This window comes from Vicugna pacos, chromosome 19 (genome assembly GCF_048564905.1).
Source record: "Vicugna pacos chromosome 19, VicPac4, whole genome shotgun sequence".
Taxonomy (NCBI): domain Eukaryota; kingdom Metazoa; phylum Chordata; class Mammalia; order Artiodactyla; family Camelidae; genus Vicugna; species Vicugna pacos.
Genome location: NC_133005.1, coordinates 12,953,640 through 12,980,765, shown reverse-complemented (window position 1 = coordinate 12,980,765; position 27,126 = coordinate 12,953,640). Strand labels below are relative to the sequence as shown.

General features: G+C 40.4%; 1 protein-coding gene across 1 annotated transcript in view; it reads left to right on the top strand.

Annotated features, from left to right (window-relative positions):
- The first annotated feature begins 12,511 nt into the window (after positions 1-12,511).
- Positions 12,512-27,126, top strand: part of LOC140687383 (trafficking protein particle complex subunit 9-like) — a 136,848-nt gene continuing 122,233 nt past the window's right edge. Inside the window, exons 1-3 of the mRNA XM_072943819.1 lie at positions 12,512-12,525; positions 12,962-13,022; positions 13,553-13,776. The gene's annotated coding sequence lies outside the window, so the exon portion shown is untranslated. The remainder of the gene's footprint in view (positions 12,526-12,961; positions 13,023-13,552; positions 13,777-27,126) is intronic.

The window sequence follows — 27,126 nt, the reverse complement described above, 5'->3', positions numbered from 1 at the left end:
CCTGTGAGTTCATAAATGACCGATTTTAGCTATCTCAGCCTGATGAGGTCTTCAAAGGAGAGACACCAGTGAGAATGTGAGGCAGAGTGGCATAAATTAAAGTTGTACATTTTCACAAATGTTTTATTCTCAGGTAATGACTTTAAAGGTAATATTTTTTTAATTTAGTGCTTTGTGAGAACTAAAAACAAACATTTAAAATAATTATTGTGCAAGAGAGAAGTGGTCTTTGAAAGTCCAACTGTTGCTAATGATGTTACTTGTTTTTTCTAGAGGTGCTTATTTACTGAAAAATTTCCAAACACTGAATTTGTTTTATGTAGTCTTAGTATGAAAGAAAACTTTGTCAGTGAGTATTGTAAGTAAAATCCTTACTCTTTTCTTTCCTGATGATGAATATCTTAGTTGTTTACATGGCTTAAGTATATTTCATCATTTGTGAAATTTGAGTAATATGGTTTACCTTGTCTGACTGTGAGAGCTGGACGCCTTGTATACAAAGCACCGTAGAGGTGCTTAATAAAAATGTGCTGTCACAGTGACTGATAGTTTAGAAGTATCAACTCTGAATACTAAAAAGGGTAGCTTATTTCTGATGCATATTCAATATGTATATATATGATATACATTAATATGGCTTAAAGTAACTAGGATTCAGCTTTTTTTTTTAAGTGCAGTATGAAGCTTTAATGAAATCTGTGTCATTCTAGTGAGACAGGGACTACTTAAATTGCCTTAAGCAGACGACCTTGAAGATTATTTACACAGAATGTGTATTGTTACAGCTCAGAATTCATGTTGCCGTGTAACCATCCATCAGACATTTAATTTCTCGGGATTCTGACCAGAACCATTAAGTTTAGAAAAATCCACATTGATTATTTTCAGGGAATAATCTTCTCTCTTTTGTGATTAAAGAAAATTTTGATTTTTTTATGCACTCTTTTCAGGTTTTAAAATTTCAAAATTTTGATTTGACATGTCACTTTTTTAATAGAGAGAATAAAGCTCATGCTGTTTTAATATGTAAATAAATATTTTTGTATTTCAACAAACTTGTATGATTTCCTGGCTCTTTGAGAACTATTTTGCAAGATACTTAGATTACCTACTGTTGGAAAAATACAGACGTGACTTTTATGAATATAGGCGTAGTACAGTTCTGTTGGTTTTTACTACAGTGCAAGACATGAGACCTAGGAGAGCTTTGCTGCTGATTGCCAGGAGGACAGATCTCAGGTCTCAGTCTCCCCTCGTGTAAAATGAAGTGGCTGGACTGGAATCTTTCCTCTTCTAAGATGAGTTTCCATGAGCCTATGTCTTTTGTTTATATTTAGGAGTATTAGCAATATCAGATTAAATACTGAATACCCGTCCATTCCCCCGAAGCAAAGTGCAGTATATGCTACATAAGCTTCTAGTTATCTGATTCTCGTTTCTCATCCTACAGTCAATTTTTGTGTTGCATGTTTCCCGGCAACCTGGAAGGTCTTTTTAGCCATAGGTGGCGCTGTTGCAACTTTTTACAGTCTTAATCTTTCTGTTTGTAAAATAAGGCTTAAACAATGTGATTTTATTTTGATTTCTTTGCTTAATGCTTCAGAATAGCACAATGTCCATTATGTCTTTCTACCTGGAAAAATTTTTCTGCTTATATCATAGTTTTATTCTGTTATCTCGCTGTGAATATTTCAGACTTGCTGTGCAAACAATGGCAAAATCGGACTTTTCTTCTAGTGTTAGAAACCAGTGAGCCGGGATTTTATAAAACAGCTAGAAGCTGCCTCTGGAGCACCATAAAGCTGAAAAGTGTGTTGAGTTCCCTGAGTATTGACCCCACCGCTGTGTGTTAATTGGTGGCAGTTGATTTGGTACATATATGAAGGGGTGTAGTTTCTTGACTTGGGTTTGCCTGCACATGCTGCCACTGAACCACGTGATCCTGAGTCAGCTCGTTCTGAGTTTTCCCCTCGTCTGTGAGAAGGGGACGCTCATATCTGCTTTGTAGAATTGTGAGAATTAGTAATTATGTAACGTGTTTAACACAGTGGGTACGTCAAGAGAGCTCATAAGCTTTAGCTGCTGTTTTCTGTGAAGCCATCATTTTATACTCTTTGGTAATTACAAAGAAACAAGAAAATAAGAAAAGCTGATTTTATGATGAAAGATATTTGAGGAGGTTCCATAATTCCTACACCCATAATTTAGCATCAACAGAGTCAGAACTGTTACACAGTCGCCCTGGACCAACGTTAAGCCACAGAAATTTTTGTTACTTCATATATGTTGGGGCCTAAGGGGAACCAATACTTATACACATGTTGTCTCCAGCAGCCAAATGAGAGATGACACAAAAGAGTAGGCAGGCGTTAAATGTCTTCTTTGTTACTGATGAAGCCACGTTCTCCATGAACTTCAGGGCTGTGGGTAAATGAGTGTCATGATACTGTGTCCCAGAAGTAGAGACTCACCCTGTCCCGGGTATCTCTGGGCCACAGCAAGCCTTCCCTTGAGAGAATCTGCCCCATCATGCACAGGGCTGTTCTGCCATGGAGCTGAGCATCCAGGGTGCTTCCCTAGGGTGGCCAACACTGGAGGGAAAGGAAGGGTTTCACATGCCCTGCTTGTCTCCCTGGAATCACAACTCAATCTGTTAATGTGAGGAGGGCTAGCTGTGGGCCAGGGGTCAGGGCTGTGAAGGGAGTAGCACTCTGCATGGCCCAGAGGAGTGGGGAGGAGGTATCCCTTCCATCAGTTTAAACAGGTGGTGGGATGGAACAGAAGGGTGCATCCCAAGAGTTTATAAAAGGAGAAATAAGAATTTCCTTTGGGTATTAGTCTAGCCAGGAAACACAGAAGATGATTAGGAAGGAGACTTGTAAACCACTGTAATATTAATTTGACATTTGTTGAGCACCAAAAATGTGCTACATTCTTTTCTGAGCATTTTACAGAAATGAATCCTTCAATCTTCTCAACAAGTGAGTAAGGAAGGTTTGATTGTTATCCCAGTTTTACAGTGTGGAAATTGAGGCACACAGAGGGTAAGTTGGCCAAGGTCACAGAACTAGTAAGTGGCAGAGCAAGTATTTTAACCCTGGCTGTATGGTATTGTGGCTCCCAGAATGGGCTTTGGGTGTTTAGATGTATCTGCATCCCTCGATTTCTGTACGTCTGTGCATCAATTAGCCCAGAAAAGACAGGGAAAGGAGAGTTACACAGGTGCTCACAGTCGTGTCTCGGCAACTGTCCACAAAGAGTGCACCGTGATTAGCATTAATTGTTTTCCAGGCAGCAGATCTGTTGGTATAACAGAAATTTAGTCCATTGAATTAATCTAGAAATCCTTCCTGCTCTGCTTCTGTCCACACTTGCCATGTTACTGCCTGCCCGTGATTGGGCCATGGAGGAGAACATATACTCATGGTTGAACTCTGATATTGCAGTCTGGTTCATAGTTTCATGTCTTCTGTTACATTAATAAGTTAAATTTCTGGTTTTCTTGCATCAGTGTCTCATGAGTTTGGTTAATGTGAAACCAGTCCATGGGAGCCCAGGGGTTATGACGGTATAAATTTTTAGCACGTTGTGGCACTTCTAGCCGTGCAGACCTGACTGGGGGATGTATGCCTTTCTCACTGATTTCTCCCAACAGCAGGGTCCTCTCACTGATGTGAGGCTGGGAGCTCTCTGAGTAGCTCAGTCAGAGGCCAAGTCCACCAATCAGAAAATGATGAAGTACCTGGAAGTGGGTTTAATAAAAGTAAAGGGCTTCCAGGTAGTCAGATGGGCTGTTCAAGAAATTTGGTGAAAAGCTGTCCACTGTCTGTGGTTTAGCTGTTCTTTTCTGTTGAAAAGTCTGGAGTAGATGAAGGGATTTTAAAAAGCAGAAAGGAGTGATTTCAGGTGGTACGTCCACACCGGTGAGAAGTGATGGATGACCGCCTGTGTGAGGCACAGACAGAGTCTTACAAACTTCATAAAACAGCTTCAAATGTTCTGCCATCTGAGTGCACTTCATATGGGGTCCAGTTCATCACTGGTCACGCTGTGAGGGCAAGTAACTGACGATGGCAGAAAGGACACGGAGGCATCCAAAAGGTCTCAGTCATGTTCCCTGTTTAAAGAATGTGGCACAGTGTATTATATTTGAGCTGGTTTTTCACTGAACAGTTTTTAGTGTTTTCTGGGACTCCCCAGTGCCCCAAGGTTCCATGCAGCTGGGTGTCCCCTCATTGCAGCTCCGTCAGCGCTTGCCCTGGGCTGATGTGGTGTCACGGGAAGCAGGACGGTCAGCGTCCCCGGCTCCTCTGAGCTCCGTCTCCTCATCCACAGAGCCGGGTTTCTCATCCGTGTCTACTTAGTAGGGTTGCTGAGGATCACACGTGATGGTTATCAGGTGTGATTTCTGGTTGTCTCTGCGATTGGCAAATAGCCAATAATTGATAGAAACTCTTTTTTTTTTAATTGTAATTGTGTCTCCTAGATTGCAGTGGTTTTTAGTCTGCATTTTTTAATAACTTTACTCATTTTTAAATGTGCCCTTATTTTATTTATATTTTTTGAGGTACTGGGGACTGAAGCCAGGACATTGTGCATGCTATGCAGGTTCTCTACAACTGAGTAATACCCACCCTCCTTGTCTGCACTTAAAAATAAATATTGCAATACACAAAATAGCTCTTAAACTCCATCATGGGACCTGGTCTCTGTATAGGCAATTGAACACGTATACTATTTCAATAAGAATAAATGCTGTTGAGACATACGTTTCTGAATCTGTTAATGTGCTTAAAAACGATCATAGCTAGTGATAAACACGAGACTTGGATCCAGTACTTCTTAGGGTATGTTTTGCCATCATGGGAAATTACATTCTACCGAGAAGGCTAATTGGGTCTCTTTGATATTTGGACGGTTTAGCAGGTGATCAAGGCTTTCCAAAGCTGACAGTTTTGTATTTTAAACTAACTACAAAGTTATCTTCTAGAAGATGGAAATCCTAAGCTTGTGAATTTCCCAGTAATCCAGGGGGTATGTGTCTGTGTCTGTGTCTGTGTCTGTGTCTGTGTGAACGTTTGTGTGTGTGATTTCAGGAATGTAGAAATAAGTTCCATATAGACTTCTGATATCTTTCTCTTCCAGTTCAAGGTATAAGCATATACTTACACAAATAAATTGATTTTCTTTGTCATTTGACATATTGGCGGGAATAAGAGGTTCTCATACTTGTTTCAGAAGGGTTGGGAAGCATGAGCTTAGAAAACGGGAGGAGAAAGAGGCAGGGAGACACTTCACACTTTGTGCAGGATATGAGAAACAGTAGCTTTTCTTTTCTCTTTTCTTCTAAAGCAAACTGGCACTGAATTGTAACACACTATTACTCAGAATTGCTTTTCTAATCAGATACAAGTGCCTCAGATTTTTCAAGGCAACATGAATGATGAAATGTGTTTTAGCATTTATCTTTAAAAGTAGTTTTATTTCTCAAGTAAAAGACTATAGCCTGTTTCTTCCAGCGTCACAAGAAATTCTCATTGATCTATGTACATGTTCTATGTGCTTATTTTCTTTGGGTTTTTTTTTTTTTTTAAGTGCTTGCTTCATTGTGGTGTGAATGAATGTTTAAAATTTCTGGATTTTGATCTTTAGAAAATGCTGACTTATCAGAACTGTTAAAAACCTGATTGTTCTTTGGTCCTTGTTTGATGGGGCACCCTGTTGATTACTCTTGTCTGTTAAAGAGAGAATTTCTTCCTCTAGCCTGCAGATCATTAAGTGTATGGTTTGCAGTATGCCTTTAAATTTCATTGAATGCATTGAACATGATTGTCCAGTGAATTTTGAGTTGACTCATAGTAATGACTTTGCTTTGTTTCTGTGGCTTTTGCTCCTCTCCACAAGAGCTTGAATTCTCTGTTGCATTTTGTATACGTGTTCTTCACAGTGGAAGAAATTTTGCATTTTTTACAGAGGTGGTTTTTCCTAACACCTCTGAATGCCTTCTGTAATTGATACAACAAAAATCTGTTATTTCAATGCTTAATTATTTCATAAACTAGTTTTTGGCTTAATCAGAAACAATGACAGAGTGATAATAAAAAATAGAAAAACTTTCCTTCCCTTGAAGAATAGAAATCAGGTGGTCAGGCTCACCCATGCTTTGTGCCTGACACACTTAATCTCATGTCATTGTGTATCATGATTCAGAGATGGAGTTGCTTCAGGTTTATTGATTTTTGTTTTAACATTTGTTTTGAATTCTTTCTCCAGGCTTATGTATCCTGTTGGGTTTGTTGAAACTGTAGAAGGGAAACAAAACCTTTTTTTGGTTTCCGGAGGCCTGAGTTGCTGATGATAAGAGTTGAGGGTGGGCTGAGGAACAGAGTGACACTCCCTCTGCTCCCAACTGAAATTGATGAACAATGAAATCAATTAAGTGTATCGGTATTTGACCAATAGAAGTTAGCAAGCCCAAACTGGCTAGTTATGCCCAAAGAAAGTACTGAATTCACCTGCAGAATTAGGTGCTTTGCCAAGAAGAAGCAGCTTAGAGCAATCAGAAAAATCAGTCCTTTGATGAGATATAAAGTAAATATAATATCTTTTATTTCTGAAACCTTTCTACGTTAAGTTGTGTAGAGCTAAAATTAAGTTTCAAGCACCAGGAGTTAACAGTGTGGGTGGTTCTGTATGATCATTATTCAGGAATGTGCCTAGACTCTGCTAGAGTGGCTGAAGCTGGCAGGAAAAGACCCAGAGCCAGGATTTGTCATCCTAGGGTGTCCTCCATAATGGTTCCATGTGGGAGCCCATGTTTGGGTTAACAAATTTTAACAGACCCCAGCCGCCTGTCAAATTTAAGAAGAAAACATATGCTTAGTAACTGCTGTGCAAGCAGGGGCCTGTGCATACTCACTCCTGTCTCCTTGCCTTAAAAAGCAGAGATAATGCTTTGCTTGCATAGATGAGGTTTTAGATAGCACTCTGCTCATCGCAAAGCAATGACCCAGGCCCTCAGCTATAAAGGCTGGGCTTGTGTGCAGTTAGATACTCTATTATCCCCCAAACAAGGACCTAGCTGGTCTGGTGGTCTGCTTTGTAATTCACATGTCTAAAGAATGTATCTTATTCCCCTCACCCCATGACTTTCCTAAAGATACACTAAGCCTTTGTACTCATGGTGGATTTTACAATCTCTGTCTCATCCTTCTTTCCCCAAGTTCCTGCTTACTATCACACAACTGTTAATGACGTTTTCTTTGATTATACACAATAAATATGGGAGCATTTGAGAGGCTCGTGGAGTTGGGTCCCTACGCCCTCTCGCCTTCTTGACTTTTTCCACAGAGTCTTGAGTATTCATTCCCTGTACATAAGACTTCTGCCAGCCAGAACCCACAGTTCCAGGTGAGAAAGATGCAGGCTTTATCTCTCCTACCCGAGGGAGAGAGAGTAGAAAATTGAGATCTGCTCTTCCATGGTCCCTTCCTGCCCCAGGTCTACTCCAGTTCACCTGCAGCCTTCTGGCCTCTGCTCACAGGGCCTCTGTCCCAGGACTGACAGCAGCCTTTTCTTCCCTGGTAAACATTTACTGTGCCTTTTAGAAGTTGGTCTCTTCTCTGCAATACAACCCTGGCAGATGTGATGGTGGTAAGCGTGCTGGTGGGCAGTCACTTGGGGACTGCCAGAAGCCATGCTGATTCTCCTGAGTCTCTCATTCGGGGTTACAGAACTGTCGAGCAGCAGAGGAAGCCCTTTAACGTGAGGCCAGCTCAGCATTGCATCACTTTCATTTTATTTTTGAATTTTCAGTGGAGAAATTATTTGTAGCAAACTGTTCCAGATTTTTGGCTGCCTTCTTTCCTCACCACCATTTCCTTGTTGGCTCTGGTGCTTGTTTTAAGAACCAGGTTTCTTCTCTGGTTATTTCTAGCAGCTGGGCTTGCCGAATCCTTGATCTGCATTTGAAGCAGAATGCTTCTTCGTGATGTCAAGCTGATTTTCCTATTTCTGAATATTTCGTGTACACTCAGCAACTCTTTCAAGTGAAATGCTCTTGTCCAATTCTGTTAACCCACATTTGCCGATCTCCTGCTTTCATGCTGAGGGCAGTTTCTTCTTCCTGTAATAAAAGTTAGCAATTTGCATTTACTATTTGAAGGTTCTGGCCCTAGGTGCTTTTGTCCTTAACAGTTTTAATACAATTCACCCATTAAAATGTACAGCGGTTTTTACTCAATGCCCAGAATTGTGCATCGCAGTCAATCTTAGAATATTTTCATCCCCCAACAGGAAGCCCTGTATGCACAAGCAGTCATTCCCATCTTCCTCATCCTCCCCCAGCCCCAGGCAGCCACTGTTCTCTCTCTGTGGATTTGCCTGTGCTGGACATTTCATGTAAAACAAGTTATTTCATGTAAATGGAACTGTCTATTGTGACTGACTTCTTTCACACTGAGTAACTTTTTCAATGTTTTTCCAGGTTGTGGCCTGGGTCAGTACTCTATGCTTTGCTATTGCTGAATTATATTCTACTGTATATCCGGGCCCCACTGTTTACCCATTCATCAGGTGATAGTCATTTGTGTTGTTTCTGCTTTTTGGGTGTGAAGAGTAATGGCGCCGTGAATACTCCTGTAGGAGTTTTTATGTGGACATTTGTTTTCAGTTCTCTTACTTGTGTGACCAGAGAGCAGAAATGCTGGGTTATTCATAAACCAAATGTTCAACTCTCTGAGGACCTGCCAGGCTGTTTTCTAAAGTGGCCACGCTGTGTTACATCCTCACCAGCAAGGGCTGCGTGCTCCGCTTCCACTGTGTCTTCATTAATGCTTGTTAAACATTTTTTTTATTATAACCTATTGTAGTGAGTGTGAAGCGGTTTCTCCTAGTGGTTTTGACTTGATTTCTTTTACAGCTAATGATATTGAACATCGTTTGATTGTGCTTATTGGCCATTTGTATATTTTCTTTGAAAAATACATTTTCAGATACTTTATTCACATTTTAATTGAGTTCTCTTTATCTTGTTGAGTTGTAGGAGTTTTTTCTTTTATTTGAAGATACAAATACTTAATCAGATAAATAATTTGAAGAAATTTTCTCCTCTCTGTTGTTTTTTCACTTTCTAGATGGTGTCCTTTGAAGCAAATTTTTAACATTTGATGAACTCCAATTTATCACTGTTTTCTTTGTTCCTTGAGCTTTTGGGGTAATATTTAAAATCTGAGGTATTTTATTTAAACTTTTATATAAAAAATAACTTAATTCTTAAGACCGTTCTAGGAGATGGGTGCTGTGGTTGTCCACAGTCTATGGATAGGAGACTGAGGTGCAGAAAATTTCACTGAAATATCAGTGTCACAGCTACCCAGTGCTGTGGGATTTCAGACCCTCATGTTTGTCCCCAGCATTTGTGATCTTCACCACCATGCTCCACTACTGCCTGGAATCGTTAATGAAAAAGTTTTCCTTTTTTGATTTCTTGATTGTTTGTTTTCTCATTGGGGAACTCACCTCTTCATTTTCCTTGCAGAGATCTGTGTAGGTTTATTTTAGGTCTCATGTACTTATTTATTACTCAGGCTCCAGTGATGATTGTGCCTAGTTGATCTAATCAATTCACGCTCAAGTCTTTCCTGCTCATGACACTAAAAAGAGAGTCATGATTTACATAATGCTCAAAGAAGAATGTACTTGAGTGATTTTATTTTTCTAACCAATCAAACCAATCAAATAAAAACCCGGTGTTGGAACAGATTATAAGCCCTGCAGAATAGGGTCACTGTCTTCCTTGTGTTTCATTTGTTTTGTCACAGTGTCTGGATAGTGCCTTGCTGTCCAGCAGTTTTGTGAGTATACGGTGCTCGTGAATCATTGTAAGGAAAGAATTTTGACAACAGACTCTGTTGATCATTTCACGAGGGAAAGATCATATAGAAATACTGCTTAGATTTATTTTAAAATTAAGCTTGGTGTTTTGAGAAGGGTTCAAGAAACCATACAAAAATCTTTTTCACTAATTTTAAATCTATCTTAGACACATTATGCTTACATAGCAGAGTAACTTATCAACTAGCTTTGACAAGAGGAGTGTATTATTGATTATCTATTTTAGTTGAAATATTCTACCTGGGATAAAGTAATCAGTGCCCATAAATGAACAAATATGTTTGTATTTCTATGCAACATGGGAGCAGACTTCATATGTTTCTATATAATATATATGACTGTGTGTTTTAATCTGTCTGTCAGTGTTTTTATAGTTTTTCAGCAATGTTGTAACTTTAGAATTCTTCTAAGGAAACCACTCCCAATTCTAGTGCAGTTTGTACTGTGTATCCTGTCTTATGCATGGGATTACACTGTCCCCTCTGTGAGGAATTTCCTCTCCTATTGAGTTAGTAGCAGAGTTAAAGGAACTGTGATTTCTAGGCCTTTGCTCTCCATGTGTTTGCAGTTGGCTGTCAATCAAGATTTTCCCTTTCTTGAGTTTTCATTGTTCAATAAGAATTTTGGAAATAACAATTAATATGTTGCAACACTCTCCCTAGAAACTTGATGTGTTTGTGCTTTTCAGTTTCCAATTTACGAAAAATGTAAATGCACTGTTGTTTTTAAATAGTCCTTTTTCACTTGATATTTGTTTTCTTCTTTATAGTCAAAATATTTTTTCCCAATGAATGAATCAGTTTGCATGTTTTAAAAAATACCTTACTTTTTATATTTCTTATTCTAACAGGTATATTCATTGTACAGAATTTAGAAAATAAGGATAAACACAATTATAACTTAAAAATGGCCTCTAATCTCACCTGGAGATACAGTTGTAAGGTTTGAAATTGAGAATTACAAGTCCTCTCAAATTGTTCTTCTAATTCAAGTACGGTTTGGTTACTGAGATGCTCGAATTCCCATATGAATTGTAGCAGCAGATAGTCAGTTTCTGCAGAGGAACCTGCTGGGATTGTGATTGAGTCCACGTTTAATATATGGATCGCTCTGGGGAGCACTGCCATCCCAGGAATGTTGTCATTTGATCCAGGAATGTGCTTGGTGTGTCTGTCCAGGTATTTAGGTCTTCTTTAATTTTTTTTCAGCATTGCATAGAGTTTACATTGGATTATTTTACTATATTTTTTGCCTTTATACTGAGGACAAGTGTGCAAGGTACCGGGATCAGAAGTGTATTGGAGCTCCGCAACTTGCTGCCACCATGGACGCTGTGCTCTTGCTTCGCCCACTGTACAATGTTGCACAAAATAGGACCTAAGTAACTCTCTCTTGAAAGAATGATTATATGATTGCTGGATGATGCTTGAGAGTCCTTGTGTTGATGTCTTTTTCCCAGAATTTCCCCTCTCCTTAACTATGTCCTTTCTCTTCCTTTCCTCCAGCCTGTGTTTCAGCCTGCCTGTGGCATTGATTTTCCTTGTCTGTGGACTCTTCCTTTCACTAGTTCGTGATAATGTTACATGTGAGATGTGGAAACTTGCTAGATGTCAAGAAAGAGCAAATCCATTGTATGCTAATATTTTTAGAGTATGTTATTGTATTATCGATTGAAATTAAATCAGGCTGACCCATTGAGCCATCCCCTGAGCTCTTTTCGCCTTCCTACAGGTGATACTGCTCTCGTTGCTACATGTGCCTTTCCTCCAGACTTGGTTTTGGAGTTGAGTAAGTCACCATCACTGGAGCCCTCTCTTTAAATGATGAAGAGAACATTTGCTCTTTCTCCCTGTTTGGGGACTTGGATGAGATGAGGCAACAGATAAAGAATGGAGCCCCACCTCATTCTGACCCCCGCTCTTTCCATTCCTTTCTCCAGGGGAAGAGTACAATTCAAAAATATAAAGATTGTGAGCTAATGAGATAGACAAGACAACCGATCATTTATTAAATACCCTTTCATGCCAGAAACAAATTTATTATACACAAAAAAAGCACATAAAATACGGTAGTACTGTGGTTACAAACGTGGTTCCGAGTTCGAGTCCTGCTCTGGAGTGACAAGTCCTGTGAGATGGAGAATTGGTGGGTCGGCTTAGCCTCTCCTGGACTTGTTTTCTGTCCTGCAGAGATGGGGCTCGCTAGGCGTCCCTCCCCCGTAGAGGTGCTGAGGGCTGTAAAAGACGCGTGTAGGCAGACCGAGCTCAGCTGCTCTTTCCTCGTAAGTGCAGGATAGCATAGCTTTTGCGGTGACGGCTTTATGACCGTACCGTGTAGACGCTCAGTGCTCCGAAGGGATGCCTTGCGGATTGGAGATGGGATTCTCACTTCTGTAAATACCCAAGGATTGTGTTGTTGGGTCTTGCTGATTTGACTCTATTCTTTAGAAAGTACATAATGTAGATATATTTTTCAAACATGCATGCTTTTTTTCTTTTATTATTTATAGTTCTACCCTCTCATCTCTTGGTGTGACTATTCATGGAATCCAGGAAACAGTCCTAAGCTACCTGCCTCTTCACACTTCTCCGTGGTGGTTTCCTTCCCTGACTAGAAGAGGGTTTTGCATAGGTAATTTTGATTGCTCCCCTTCTCTTGGAGACTCTCTGTTTGTCTGCCCATCTCTCACCTGTCCATCTGTCCATTGCTCTACCCACTCATTCTTCTGACTTGTTCCAAGAAGCATTTCAGGCAGCTTACAGAAGAACAGATACCAAATAAACAGGTGAGAAAATGGGGCCAAGTTCATACAGTGAGGCTAGGAGTTGAGCCTGTGTGAGAGTTGCAGGCATGAGACACACGCCTCTGCCTTGTGACTAATAAGATAGACAGCATCAATGTGCCTGAAGCTCCCAGCAGACACAGGGAAACAGGGTTTGTGGAAGATGCTCATTGGCTGTGAAATAAATAAGTGGCTTAGTAGAAGCCCAGCCTTTCCAAATACTAAGGCTTAGGAGAATATTTTAGTGTCTTCCAAAATCAGAGTATTGCATCTTTTCTTTTTCAGAGTTTTATGTATAGTTGGTTTACATTCTATACCTGGAAAATTCTCCAAAACTGCTGTCCACGTGAGTTCCATGACTCGGGAATGGGGTGGTTCTGCTCATTGACGGGTGTTGGCCAGAAACGGAAAATGACAGCCTCAAAGGAGCCTGGGATTTATCAGTTATGTTTTTTCAGTGCTGTAGACTTCAGAAAATGCTTTCACCTTCTCTTTCCATCTGAGGCAGCAGCGTGCTCTCTTACCAGCATCAGAAGCTCAGGGCCACGGGATGGTGGGGATTGACTGCACTGCCGTCAAGACAGCTGAGCTAGTCACTGCAGGCTTGCTGCTTTCACGTAGTGCATTTCATGTTCTTTAATTGGTTTCAACAAGTAGTTAATTAACTGAGTTAATTAACATTTAATAAATATGATGCTTTGTTGAAAAGACAGTCATAGGCAGAATATAAGTTGTGAACACTTTAAAAACGGTTTCATTACTGAAATTTCAGTAGGGAAGATCCAGTTTATCTTATTTACGCCTCTCTTTAAAAGTAACAAAGAAACAAGACAGAAAAAGCAGAGGATGATTTCTGTTCTTCCTCTCGGCTTGCAGGTGCCCTCACCTCCAGTGGCATCCATCCAGACACCAGCACTGACACTGGCCGTGCTCAAAACTGCCTCAGCCCTGAAGACACAACTGACAAATAGAAGGGGGGGCGCCCTGTTACAGGGGGTGCTCTCACTTTGTGGGTCCTTATGTAACTGCGCGGTGTTATTCAGGATCGCCCTTTCTACACTGTGTGACGGTGCTGCGGTGTCTCCTAGTTATTTGTTTCTGTAAGTACTCGTGTGTTTTTTCCAATGTGTGGTACTAGACATCTAAAAATGCTTTTTTCAGGTGAAAAATAGTGTGTATTTAATATAAAAGTCTGAAAAAAGTGTCAAAAGTGTCTATCTTGGTCCCAGTACTCAGAGATAATAATTAACACTTTAAAATCTATTTTCTGTTCTTTTCATCAGTGTGTATTACCTCTGTCATAAAAACCAGCGAGCACTGTGTGCCTGTTTACTGTGTGGAGACCTCCATTTTCCATTCGGCATATTACACATTTTTCTACAATATTCTATCTCCCCTGGCATGATTTTTAATGACCAGTATAGCATTCTGTCTTGTGGAGGCATTGTCCATTTTACTTTGGACTTAAATAAACTTTTAAACTCCAAGTATACTTAACTGAAATACTGAAAAGAGAACTGTGGTGGTACTGAAAGTCCCCTACTTCCCTTCCCCTTATTTCCAGAGAGTAAAAACTGCTGACAATGTGGAGTATATATTTCATGACCTTTATGCCTATGTCATATACATATACACATACATCACGAATATGAGAAATCTATGTATATGTGTGTGTATATATGCTTTATTGAAAAATAAGGCCGTACTATATGTTTTCTGCAGCTCGGTTTATTCACTCAGGTATATATCATTGACTTCTTCCCCCTCTAGACTCACCCGGTCCTTTCAGATAGAGTAGAGGGTTTTCCTGATGTGCAGGTTTGGTCTCTTGTGTAAGGACACCTTTCGTGGGAGAGTACTGTGGACAAGGCCTTGGACCACGCCGAAACACCGGAACTTTAGTGCCCACATCTCGCCGTGATTTACCGCATCATTGTCTTGATAGTGGACACTTAAGTTTTCTCCATCTTCCACTGTCAGAAAGGGTGTTTGACTGGAATCCTTCTTATACAAACATTCCTGTGATCTTGTATGAGTATTTCTTTAGTTAAGTTTTCTGGAAATTTAGTCCTTGGATGTGACAACTACATAAATCACAGGCTCCTTTCAAGTGAATCTAGAAATTCCTTCTCCTGTGGGGAATGAAAGTTGTAGAATAACTTATGTAACCAATTCTCTATCGCTGGATATGATTTCACTTCAGCTTTTCTTCTCACCATTGTAAACACTGCTGTGTAAATGCTCTGATGAGTACATCTTTTTGAACTGATTTTTTTCTAAATGAGATGATTCCTAAAAGTGGAGTTCAGCCTGTGTGTACACACGTTTTTCAGAGTTTACATATCCATTGACATGTCGTCCTCCAAAAGATCGCTCACAGTTTGTTGTCTCAAAGATGGACACTAGCTAGAATGTCTTTTAAAAATATGTGCCAATATGATGAGCAAAAGTACTTTTTCATTGTTTTAACTTACACTTGATGACCAGTGAGGTATTGAGCATTTTTCACTCATTAGCCATCTGACTTTTAAAAAGTGAATGATCTCTTTTGTCCTTTGAACACATTTAAGTGAGGGAGCTTCTTGTTGCTTTGTGACAGCTCTATGTATATTATGAACATTAACCCCTTGTCTTCATCAAGATGTATCAGAGAGCTTTCCCTTGTCATTTTTTGCCTTTCATTTTGTTCAGTAGGTTCATTTTTGTTGTGGCCCAAAATAATCTTAAGATAGTAAATGTCTTCTTTTTGGGTTTTATTCTTGATATTATTCTTAGAAATGCTTTCTTATAATGGTATAAATTTCTTCTGTAGGTTTTTTTAATCTCTAAGATGGAGATGATAATGGTACTTGTTATAGTGAGGAGAAGTTGAATTGATATGAGCAAAGAATTATATTCGGTGTTATTAGTACTTTCTAATATTTACATCACTTTCTGTAATTTTTCTTGCGGTCATTATGACTGGAATAGAATTTGTTTTTTCCAGGGGATTCTCTGATTGTCCCAAGACAATTATTGAATTCATACTTTGCTTTTTAACTTGAAATCCCACCTGTAAAGAATACTTATGTACACTAGAGTCTCTTTTTGAGCTCATGATTTATTTCTGTCAATCTTACTTTCTTACTCTAGCACTATATCTTACATATTGTAAAAATTTATTTAATATCTGACAGTGCGATTTTTTTGAGTCTCTTTACGATCCCAAATTTTCTTGGCTAGTATTATGACTTTATTATTCCTGAAGAATTCTAATATAATTTTTCAAGTTAAAAAAAAAAGAAGTGTTGTCATGGGATTTTTTAGTAATTTTGAGTTATCTTTAGGAGAACGTACATTTTTTCAAAACTGCTTTCCTCCATACTAAAGGTTGATGTCTCTACTTTCACACCTCTTACTTTACCCCACAGTACAGTCCTGTACTTTCTCCATGTACAACATGGGCATTGTTTTTGAGTTTATTCCAGATTATTGTTGATGATTTTGTTAATTTTTTAAGTGAGAATTTTTTGCTATTGTATTTTTTAACTGTTAAAACTGACACCTAGGAAGGCAGATTCGGTTTGTAAATACTCACTTTGTAACTTCTCATTTAAAATTGTAAGTATTAAGTACTTGTTACAGAATCCTTTCTTTTCTGTTTTTAAAAATTTGTTTCCAAGATTCTCAAAATGGTCATAGCAAAGTAGTATAGGTGGGGACACAGAAGGAGAGAGGTAGTGTGGCTCATGTACAAACTGTGAGCACTTTCATGGCTGCCTTTACGCTGGAAAAGCCGCTGAAGAGTCCAGGATAAACCAGGGGTGGCTTTGTATGCAGTTGAAAGCCAGCTTTCCTGCCTGGTGAAGCCTGGTGGGCGTGGCAGGTAGATGATCAAGGTCGAATGGAGGTTATTGGCTGCACAGAGCACTGTGTCTGAGAACTGGAGAATATCACCATGGGAAATGCTTGGTGCCAGGAACAATGCAGAGGAGCTGGGGACCCTGTGTGTTAAGGATTTTCCAGCCCTCGGAGTGGGAAGATCAGACTCTGCATTCAGATCTGAGTTTGAATTCATCCTCTTTAGTTTACTTGTCCTCTGACTTTTGTCAAGCTATATACCCTCTTTCACTTCCTGTCTTCTTATCTCTCAAAATAGGAGAATTACATCCTGCTGCTAGATTGTTTGATCAGGTTAAATAATTAGTGTCTATAAGATGCCACGTACAGTCACAATCTCAGTGAGAAATGGGCTGTCGGCTGTTCTTCTGCAACTCAGTGCTTGACAAGACATGGGGGAAAGCCAGTCCCTAATTTGTGTGTGATGCAAGTAGGAACAAAATTAATGTCTTGCCTTTCCCTAGCAGTATTCTTACAGCTTTGCTTCATTTACTTCTTTCCTCCTTTCCTTTCCCCTTTCCCATCCTCCACCAAAAGAGCCTGAGACTCTCTCAGAAAACTAGATTCAAATTAATTTAAAGGTTGGCTCATCCTCATGAAATGATAGTAACATAAAAAAATCTGTGCACATCCCAGAATACATTGTATTTGATTTACACACACACGCGTGCACACACACACACACACAATCAGGTTCCCTCCCACTTGCAGAGGGAGAAGGACCACTTTTTCTGAGTTTTCACTCACTGAGCGTGAGAACAGTGTCTCTTACACAGACGTTCACCAGGCTTCGTGCATGGTGTTTTTAATTGAATTTCTGCTTTGTAGCCATAGATATAGTCTCCTAATAGAAGAGAGAAAGTGGAGACATAGACATTCTGCTGAGATATTAGTGTCATCATATTTTAGTTGGAAAGGACTTAAGACAGCATAGAGTCGTAACATTTTATAGGTGAGAATCCATGATGTTGTAACTTGGACAAGAACCTGGACCTTCTGCCATCTTGTCCACGCGGGTGAAAAGGCAACTGGGCAGGGGATGTTAGGGATCCTTCTTGCTTGAGTTCCATGTTCTTGCTAGTTTTCATTGCTCAGCTGCCTTTAGTTTATGTCCATGAGGCCTCTCATGGGAAGGTCACTCTGTCCTGATAGATTGAGTTTCTTATCCGCGAAAAGCTCTGGACCCACTCATATTTCCCAGAGTTTTCTGCTGACCTGCTGACACTTTATATAATTGAGACTTAAGAAAATACTGAATATAAAATCCTTATTGTTATTGTTTGCCCTCGAGGTCCATAGGAATGGGGTGCTGTCTCAGGCTGTCTAAAGCCAGATACGAACAAAGATAGGGTGACAGGCTGTGCTGCTGTACCTCCACAGTCAAAGGGGATTTCCACCTTAGCTTTATATTCCAGGCAGATGAGTTCAAATTTTGCCTTTACAAATTATTATCTTTGTGTCTTGGGGGAGAAACTGTACTTTTTTGTGTCCAAATTTGTTCATCTGTAAATAAGTTCAGTATTTATTTTAAGGTTTCTGTTTTATAATTGAATGAACTAATTCCCTCATTTATACCTAAAATAGCGATCGCATGGTTCTATGCTGGTGCCTTGGTAGTTGATTACTAAGGGACACGGCAGTGAGAATGGGGGTGGGGGACCCCTGGATAATAGAGCTTATATTCCAGGATATGCTTGTAAAAGACTGGATGTGCAGTGGATTTTTAGTAAATATCTACTCCTTTCCTAATCTGCATTGATTGTGTATATATCTTTATACTAATATATGAACAATTTTTATTGCAATTTAAATATCTTTGTAGTATTTACAATATCTAGCTATAAAAATACGTGAAATAAAATGATTTGAATTTATTTTCTTTTCAATAAGCAAAACAAAATAAAATAGAAAAGAAAAAAGTTTTGAAGGAGTAGAAATAATTTTATTTCTGTGGAATCAATTCCTTATAATAGGTTTTTTGTTCGTGTTGTTAAAAAGCATATAAATTTGATAGGTTCTGACATACTGGAAATGAGGAAACAATGGAGACATACTACCTCTAAGGCAGTCAATTTGTTACCAAGTCCAAACTCGTTCTGCTTGCTGCATGACAGGCCAATAAATCGGGAGATGAGATGTTGGAGTAAGGAAAAGAGACTTTATTTGAAAAGCTGGCAGCCCCAGAAAATGGCATATTGTTATCCAGTAGAACTCTCTTCCCCAAGGCAGAATTCAGTCTCCTTTTATACCAAAAAGGGGCGGGGATGTGGCTGGTTGTTGCAAACTTCTTGCTGTATGAATTGTTTGTCCTTGAAATCCTTTGTTCCTGCAGCTGTCCATGTGGGTCAAATTATGGTGCCCCCGTATAACCTCCAAAAAAAAGAAAGGTTATTCACTATTTTACAACTTGCCATCTATACATAAGTGTAGAAGAGCTAATATTCTTAAAGATCAGAGCCCGGAGAATAGGCCCTCCTGGATATTTCAGGCTAAAGGCAACTTTCTTTTACAAAAGGTGCAGAGATAGTAAGTCTGAGCCTAGAAAACACGGTACAGGATTAAAGCCAAACGAACACATCTAACATGGAGTGAAATTTGTTCTTTCTATTACAATTTCTTTTTCTCCCTCATAAATAATTTTACTAAGAAACATGAGCAATTTTTTTATTTTTGCTTCTTAATAAAGGACTACAACTATACTTTAGTGAGCAGGGATGCTGTGCGTGCCTTGGGGTCACAGCAAAGTCTTGTTGGGGGTGGCCAACCCTGCAACACGCCTGATGCCCCATGAGTGTTGGTGAGGGTCCCCCTAACCAGGGGCTCTCTTCAGGAACCACCTTATGGGCGTTGACCTCTGGCACCTCTTTTTCAGCTGCAGGAAATTTTTTCAGATTCTATGATAGAAAAATCACTCCAGCTGGGGATAATCAGGGAATAAAGGAAGAGGAAAAGGGCTTGAAGTAGAGTAGAAGGGAAGGACAGAAACTCAGGGAGCCTGGGGGCTTGGCAGCGGGGCCTCGGGAGAGAGAGGAGCAGAGGTGTGGATGGGACCGGCTATGGAACCAGCTCCTGCAGCTTTCCCTGCACCCAAGCCACACAGCTTTTAATAGGGCCCAGGACTCTCTCCTGTCTGGATGTCACCCTGGGCAGAACCTTGAGAATCGAAGGTAAGGGGTGGGCAGCACTCACCTAGGGGGTCACTGAGGAATTTGGTCAAGTCCACATTGACTTTTCCAGTCATGTGCCTTCACCTGTTCTTTATCTCAGGATCTGAGAAGCAGGAGCAAGGAACACAGGGAGAGATCCAGGAAGACACCTGACTGTGTTAAGAGACGACAGTCACAGTGACACTGGGAGCGAAGACACTTGCAGCAAAGTAAAATAAATTCACAACTATTGCATCAGAGCTGCATGTGTGAGAGAGCCTAAGCCTGTCTCAGAGTGCAGGGGACAAGCGGAATGGAATGGTAAAATTAACACTGATAATTGAAATTTTGTTAAATAGCCTGCTACTTTTAATTTTATCACTTGAATGTATGCAGGTGTATTTCTATGAGCATTTATAGGTTCACACTACCCCACCAGCCCCTCTTGCCCCCATGGGGGATGGGATTTCTCAAGCACAGTGCCCCTCCTGCTTGCTTGGGCCATGCTGCGGGTCCTCGCCTGTGGCCGGACTGCTACAGGGCACTTAGTCCCCGAGGGACGGCCTGGGATACATGACAGGAACATCTTTGCTCTTGGCTGAGGGCCTCCATTTCCCCCTGCAGTGTAAGAATGCCGGTGACTCAGTTAGAAGCATGCATCCAAGCCGTCCTTCCGTGTCATCACCATCTAGAAGCGGTGCCTGAATCTTCTGAATTTCTGCAGAATGTGGTTTACAATGACCTTCAACAAGTGAGTGTGTGTCCTCTTTCAAGTGGAGAAATTACTGCCATTTTCCTGGAACTTACCACTAGTCCATCTGATTTTTCTGTGCTAGGATTCAGTATAGCCTGCTAATAACTCTGCAGTCAGATCTAGAAACCCTGATGAAGAGGATTATTTATTTTCTTTCTTTATATGATAGTATTTTACTTTCAAAATTCTGAGTTTTCAGTTCTTGGAGGAATTTTTTCGGGGGTTGGAGAAACAACTTTGTTCTTACCATCTTTGTTACCTGTTGCTATATGCATCTCACCTGTCTTCTGTCACTTGTGAGGCGGTTCTATTTGTGACCCTGTCCGGGTTGTTCATATTATAAAACATAAAATCTGTAAAAGTACAGTCCCTTTTACTCCGAAGACATTCCACAAATACTCCTTTAATCTGGGTGTGGTTTTAAGAAGACACAATCATTAGAATATATACTTGCAGGTTGCCAGTGCAAAATCCCCAAATCAATTGTCTAGCTCAATATCTAAAATCTTTCTAATCTACCATGAATTTGTATGGATAAGTGAAGTAGTTTGCTAAGAACTCAATACTCACAAGCTGATGCTCTGCCAGATGGTGGGGCCGAGGAACGTGGGCGTGTCCTGTCTTCCTGAGCTGATAGTTTCATGGCAAAGACCTTCACCAGGTGAAGAAATTGAAGTTTCTTCTAAGAACAGTGGGTCTGAAAAGAGTCCAAAAGCGTGGGAGTGACACAATCCCATTTGTCTCAAGTAGGGGAGAGTGGCTGTGGGGCCACTTGGGAGACTTATGAGTCCAGGTGGGCAGTGTTGTTGGCTTCCACTTGAGCGGTGGGACGGTCAGTGGGTAAAAGCGAACATATTGAAGGCATGTTTAGATGATAAAGAGGAAAGGGTCAATGCTTTCTGTGAAGGTAGAATGGAGTAAGGCCCAGGTTTCTGGGTGGATTTATGAGTTAAATAATGGTCCTGCTGTGTTCTGAGGAGGGAAAGCTGCAGAGGGAGTTCTGGGGGAAAACTGATGAGTTCAGCTGTGGGTAAAATGAAAGGCTGTTAGATGTGTGGTCTGGAAGCTCAGGTGAGAGCCAGTAGTGAGTAGGGGGCGGGGAGGGAGACTTTCAAATCATTTTGTCTTCTGAACATACATATAAGAATGAGTAATGACACAACCCCTCTATATTCTGGATTTAAAACCCAGTAACATTTTGCTATATTGACTGCAGGGGTTCTTAATTTTTTAATAGAAATAAAATAAATAGAAACAAAATAGTGGATTTAATGAATATCTTAGAGATGATGTGTGCCCTTGTATGTATTTTCATCCCTCATCTGTTTATAAACACAATCTACAAAAAGTTAACTTGCTTAGCATAAGAGTTAAACAGAGGGAAGTGACACACTCTGTTGGTGGTTCAAGGTGATTTCTTAGGCAAATTATGTAGCCTCTCTCTGCCTTAGTTGCATCTTCTGTGACTGCCCCCGGGCCCCTCATCACAGCTGATTTCCTAGACTAGATGTTGGGAGGGAGGCTGCTGAAGGGAGTAAGGGGTGGCAACTGCTAGGGTCACTGAAGAGAGAGACAAAAACAGATTAAAGCCGAGAAACTGAGTGCTAATACCCTCAAAGGAGAAAGAATCCCTCAGTTTTTTGAGCCACTTAGCGTAAGGGAAAGAAAATCATGTGGATCCAAAGCTCTTGAGCATATGAGTATTGTGGGTGGGAGGTTTTCATCAGAAAAGGGTTGAGAAAAGGCCTTTTGTTTTCCCTTTATGTTTCCAGTAAGGATGAGGCACAGAAGAAAAACCACCCGCTTCACTGTAGAAGGTGCTATTTTGTGCGAAACTGACCGAAGGTTGGAAACCAGTGATCAGTTTTGCTGGCGAAAGAAGAGACTTCTGGATTGGGTGGGGCACTTGCTGTGACTTCCAGGTGACCTGCTGGCTGGGGGCTGTGAGGCGGGCAGTAGGTTTGCAGTGTGACCTGGGCATAATCCCTGGCATTGAGGCTGCTGTTCTGACTAGCAGAGCTGGGCAGACACCGTCCTAATGGGGCTGCTCGGGATGAGGTCTGGGACACCTGCCGTGCTGAGGGCGAGAGGAGAGCTCCCCTGAGGTTGTGTCCCTGTGAAGATTAGAAACGTCCTTCTGCAGGGGAGGAAGAGCCTCTGAGCAGCAGGCCAGATGCACAGGCAAGACCAGCCTGAGCACGGAGATTTCGGGAAGCCGGAATTCATACAGGCCCGAACAGCCTTGTTCCTGAGAAACTGGAGGGAAAAGATGCTGCAAAAGCAGGCTAAGTTCAGACACTGTGGTGTGTCATGAGTGATAGGAAAAGACTGTACAGGCAGCCACGAGAGAACCCTGTGGGAGTCCCAGTTGGGCTTCACACAGGAGGGAGGAGCAGAGTTATATACTTTGCCACTTATTAGCTGTGTGACTTTGAGCAATATCACCCCACCTCTCTCTATATATATCTACATCTGTGAAGTGACACAGTGACAAGCTCGTGTCATCAGAATGCTTAGTTTAGCTCTGATCCCCTTTGTCCAGTCCTGTCAGTGCTGCCCTGCAAGGTTCTGTAGCGGCTGCTCTTGCCCTGCGATGGGAGGGCATAAAAGGGCTTTGTAGCACCCGAGGGCAGGAAGGGGTTGCTTTAAAAGCAGACATGTAGCCTCCTGTAGCTGCAGACCTGCAGGCAGTTTGGTTTATATTCTTGGAGAGGACTTTGGAGGCCTTAGCATCGACTTAAGACATGTTTTCCCTTGGGGACCTGATTTGCCTTTGCAGATTAATGTTGAAGATTTGGGCTTCTGGCAAAGCTGTTTCAGAGATGGGTATATACGTAAAATATCATATAAAATAAAATGATTTATTTAAATTGTGCGACTTTGCAGCTGTTGGGAACAGCTCTGTTGGCCTGGTCTCCACGGAGGACACCAAGGGTCAGCAGAGCATGCGGGAGGGCAGGCAGCCTGCAGTGCTTCTGCGGGGGGTTCTCCCCAGCATGGTGCTCTGCTGAGTTGACTCTTCTCTGAGTTTGGTTGCCAGAGGAGCAGACAGCAAAGTAATGAGTTCTGGAGGGATTGTATCATGACAGGAAGAAATAGGAACCTGGAGATTTTCTGGACTAAAACACTCTTTGGTTCCTGATTCAGTGTGTTCCATTACAGAATTGATGAGTTGTGTCTATTCTGGAACGTCATTGAAATAAACGTTCAGCCTAAATGTTAAGGGCTTTGATTTATTTGGCTGGAGGACTCGAGCCAGGATGACAGCATCTCAGATCACTCTGAGGGACTGCTCCCAAGAGGTAGGGGAGGAGCTAGGATATATAGAATCTTTACAACAAAGACCAGGTAATTGGAACAATAAAATATTGCTTGTTATCTAAAGAAAACCAGATATCTCAAGTTCAAGTATTTACTGCTTTTCTATGTATGGTGGGAAGCAAATATTTGGGTCATTGAATTCATTCCTTTGGCAAGCACCTGGCTATCTAGGGCCAGTATCCTGTCCTTTCTTGCTCTGAGTCTGCTCAGAGGGCACCATTTTGAGTGGTTGAGAGGCCGGGCTGCAGGCATGTACTCGCTGGGGGTTGGCAGCAGCCGCTTTTGACTTGGATTCAGCATTCTTTGTTTACTGTCATGGTTGCAGTATTTTCATGCACAATGTAGTATTTTCATTTACAGTGTTCCCCCTTGGTCCTAAATTCGACCAATATTTTGAGAGACATTTCATGACCAATTATGTCCCACGGTGCTAGGATGGCTCATTTCTAGTTCAGGTGAAGAATCTTCTGAGTTGCCATTGAAGGTGTTAGTTTTTTTTATCAGGCCCTGTTGATACTAAAAGTTCTCTGGATCACCTGTCTTACTAGTCTATTATGATCCAGAAAGTGTTTAACCTTCTTTGCTCATTTCCATACCTAGAATCACACTATTATATTTATTTTATTCAGGGTTATAAATTTTATCTGTTTCTTCAAGATGTTTAGCCATCATCAATCTTGTGGGCCTAGTTACACATTGGGAAATGTAACAGACAACAATTTTATAAAATAGACAGGATATAAGTACTACAGCTAGTAATGTTAATAAAGCCACGAGTAAGAATTTAATAGTCGAGAAGTTGTATTATTGGGTTAAAATTTTGCTTGTGTTTCTGAGTTTGATCCTATGAGAAAGTTCATATTTATGGTCAGGGTCAGAGCAGGTATTAATTGGCCCAGTGAAATCTCCCACCTTGTAAGATCAACAGTGGCCTAAACGGAACTATAATTTCTTTTTAGAATAACGTTTCTGAGGGCTATCTAGTTAGAGCGTTGGAGTAGGGAAACCCACCAAGGTAACACAGAAGTACTAGACATAGGTAATTTATCATAAACTTAACAAGTGGAGTAGTTCATAATCAAAGATTGGAGAAATAATCAAAGTAATTGGTATACAGTCCTGGTCCGGTGTCTTGGGTCAGCTGTCTGGCTCAGATGTCGTCTTCTTCTCATCCTGGTCTGGAAGTTTTTTCTCCATTTGGGCATTGTTTTAAGGTGAGCAGCGCTCTATAGGCCAGTGCACTGCAGGGGATGTTTCAGATAGGAAATGAATCCGAGACTCCCTTTCCTTCAGCTTTGGTTTGTATGGTCTAGTTAAGAGTACCTGAAAAACGGTCCTTCCATTCAGGTTGGAGACAGTCCTTTAAGTCATGCCTGTTGCAGTATATATAATCCCCTGGCTGCAGGTCATGGGGCATTGGAACTTTACCCAAGGATAGATTACTGAGCTTCAGAAACAAACCTAGAGTATCCTTTTCATAAATCAATTAAACTGTACAGTAATGTGACATAACAGCAAGGAATGATCTGGGAAGTGTCTTAGTAAATATGAACCTCAATTAACAAAACTAGAATTTAATATCCACTAAAATAAATTTTTTTTTCTCTCGTAAGTTACCCTCAGTTTTCTCAAATATAGCCAAATCAAGATTAATTTCTTTACAAGTTAAATCTGATTATTTGATCATATAGGCTTTTTAAATTGACTGTGTTGGAAGTTTTAATACGGAGTCTCAGGGTAGAATGTTAATAAGGTTTTCTAAGGCCAAGAAAGCCACGTCAAGGCTTTTCATGGATTTTTGCTTTACAGATTTAGGTAAATTCTTTTCTCTTTAAAATCCTTAAAATACCTTTATACTCCTATATCTCTTAGGAGATGATCTCTCTAATTTGTCTGATAGAGCCACTGGGGACCTAAGTATTTTTAGTCTTTTGAGGGATCAGATAGAAAAGATAACTGTTCCAAGTCTGTATACATAGGTATAATTAATCAAATTGCTGTGAATCATAACTAGCTTAAGGAGAAGAGATTCTTTATGTCTTGGAAACAGGTTAAAAGCCAGTAGTATTTCAAACAATATCAAAAATTATAACCATATTCACCAGGTTACTCAGTCCCATGTAACTAATTCTTTTAATGAGAGTTTTCATTAGAACTTTAAAATGTCTTACCCAGTTTAGTTCAGTGCTGTAGTTTGAAATTTATTAGAAATCAGTAAATCTCCTTGAAGAGAAAGCATTTTGCAAAACCATCAGAAGAAAACAATTAACTGTCTATAAATGACAAAAGATTTAAAAGCATGGTTAAACACCGTTACACTATAATCAATAAAGAAACCTGTTCACTATACCCATAATTATCACTGGTAACATTTCAGATAAACCAGAATTTTAGGGAGTTCATATAATTTCTACAATACCTATATTAATAATATTTCTCATTCAATATAACCTTAGAAGTTTTATGATTCATTTGACAATTCCATGTTATTTAAAATGCCAAATGAAACTTTATAGTTAAAAATCTCTCTTTGGGATGTTTCAGGGGCCTTCTGTATCTGTTATCTAAAGAAAGCCAGGTATCTCAAGTTCAAGGATTTAGTGATTTTGTATGAATGGGAGGAAGCAAATAATAGGACTCACTGAATTCATTTTTTAGACAAGCACCTAGCTATCTTGGGCCAGTAGCCCGTCCTTTCTTATTCTGAGTCTGCTCAGAGGGCACCATTGTGAGTTGCTGCTGTGGCTGGGCTCCAGGCCTGTCCTCGCTGGGGGGTGGCGGCAGCCTTTAATGACTTGGTATCAGTATGCTTTGTTTACTGACATGGTTGCAGTATTCTCATACACATTGTAGTATTTTCGTTCACAGACTGATTATGGATAATCTGCAACCTTGGAAAGCAACCGAGATGGAATTACTACAGATACCTTCTGCTTTAATAAGCTGTGTGCAAACATAAACATGGAGGAAGCATATACTTGGATTTGGAGGTGTAGGGAAGGGATTCTGCACATTACAGGAGAATGCAATGCAGAATTCCTTAAGTCCACCTTTCTTTACTGTAGTGGTTTCTGAGAACATTTTATGGTAATTAAACAACATTGACAAATGGTGGCACACATTGCATTTAAGAGATGGCCGGCTGCAAACTTGTATATTAGACAGGTGGAATTCATAGTCAAGTGTTCAGGTGGATGGGAGAGAGATGGAGCCAAGGCCTGGGCCCAGATTCCGGTTTAAATCGCCATTTCTTCAACATAGGGCCTTGGAATAGAATGCATATTCTCTTAACCTGTTGGTGAATCTGTGAAATGGGCATGATAATATTCGTTTCTTCCTGGGATTGTTGT